Source organism: Cynara cardunculus (assembly GCF_001531365.2).
Source record: "Cynara cardunculus var. scolymus isolate 2C chromosome LG 1, CcrdV1, whole genome shotgun sequence".
NCBI lineage: Eukaryota > Viridiplantae > Streptophyta > Magnoliopsida > Asterales > Asteraceae > Cynara > Cynara cardunculus.
This window is the reverse complement of record NC_037528.1, coordinates 27,446,210-27,447,723: the sequence shown is the minus strand read 5'-3', so window position 1 is coordinate 27,447,723 and position 1,514 is coordinate 27,446,210.

Here is a 1,514-nt window from a genome sequence, read left to right as displayed (position 1 = left end):
CAGATATGTTTCCTTGCTCTAGCTTCAGAAATTTTTTCTCTATTTGTCTTACTGCTGTCGTAGGACAAAATTGTGTTTTAAATTTACTCACAAATTCTTCCMAAGACATTGTTTGCAGTATATTTGGTTGTGCCGAGGACTCCACATGCCACCAATATAAGGCATTAGATTTGAGCATAGATACTGTGAATCTAACCTTACCTTCTTCAGAACACCTACTAGTGTTAAATACTGATTCAATCTCTTTTATCCAACACATTGCTTTAACTGGATCTCTCTCTCCTGAAAAGGTTGGAGGTTTACATGTCAGAAACATCTTTATATCTCCTCCCCGATTATTGCTGCCTGCTGAAGGAGTTGGAGGATTAATTCCAACTTACTCAGTTTCTATTCTAGCTGGCAGTCCCATAATAGATATTAGAGTTTCCCTCAGTTTTCCCATTTCTTCTGCTAGATCATTTCTAGTTGTAAACTCTGATTGTTGCCTCTATTCTTGTTGAGCATTCCCAGAAATAGATTCCCTTTTATCAGGGAAAATTTCAGCCTGACTCCTCTCAGGAATCTGACTCCTCCCTTGACCCCTACCCCTACCCCTACCCTTTCCACGACCTCTACTCCTTGAAGCATAGGTTGATGGATTAGCGGGAGATTCCTCCCTTTCTTCAGATACAGGGCGGGCAGTTCTTTCTGACCTTCGTGATCGACTAGACATCTGCAGATATTTTAGTGTTAAATATCACGTATTCACATTCCCAAATATAATATGGTGTCCGAGTATAGGTATGTACCTATAAATTCATAATTACATTAGCCATTTGTAATTCGAATTCACCTTACATACTGTTCTTTTTAACCCATTATATTTTATTCCCAGTGATACTAATAATGTCCGGGACTCTTAACATGCAAATGACAGTTTAGGTCTAGGTATCATGCTTTGAATACCTAAATCTCTTAAACTAAGGCTCTGATACCACTTCTGTAACACCCCCAACACCACATTTGCATATAACACATATTTCATTTCATAGATATATAATTTACATCATAAGGTCTCACTAGTACAAGGATTACTATATGTACAAAATCTACATATAAAAATTTACAAAACAAATCATGTACTATTACATGTAATGTAACATGTATCTTCAAAAGCAGACAACAGATTAAGAAAATAATCATATTTTCCCTTTCCTTTTTATATTCCCGGACCCCGCTATTCCTGTATTGCATAATTTAAAACAGAAAATGAGGGTTAGACCAGATGGGTCTAGTGAGTAAATCCCTTCTTTGCAAATGCAGGGTGATGAACACCAAAATAATGTAATTCTGCTTAGAAAATTCTGCAGTACAAATAAATGATACAGTTTACAATATCATGCAAAATAGAGTACACCCAAGAACCTCAGTTCTATAAAATATCTCTGATTAGAGATCCAACGTTCCCAATATGAAACAAATAGTGTAACCAAAACTTCTTGAATTAATAGACCATTCCTTTAAAAATATTAACA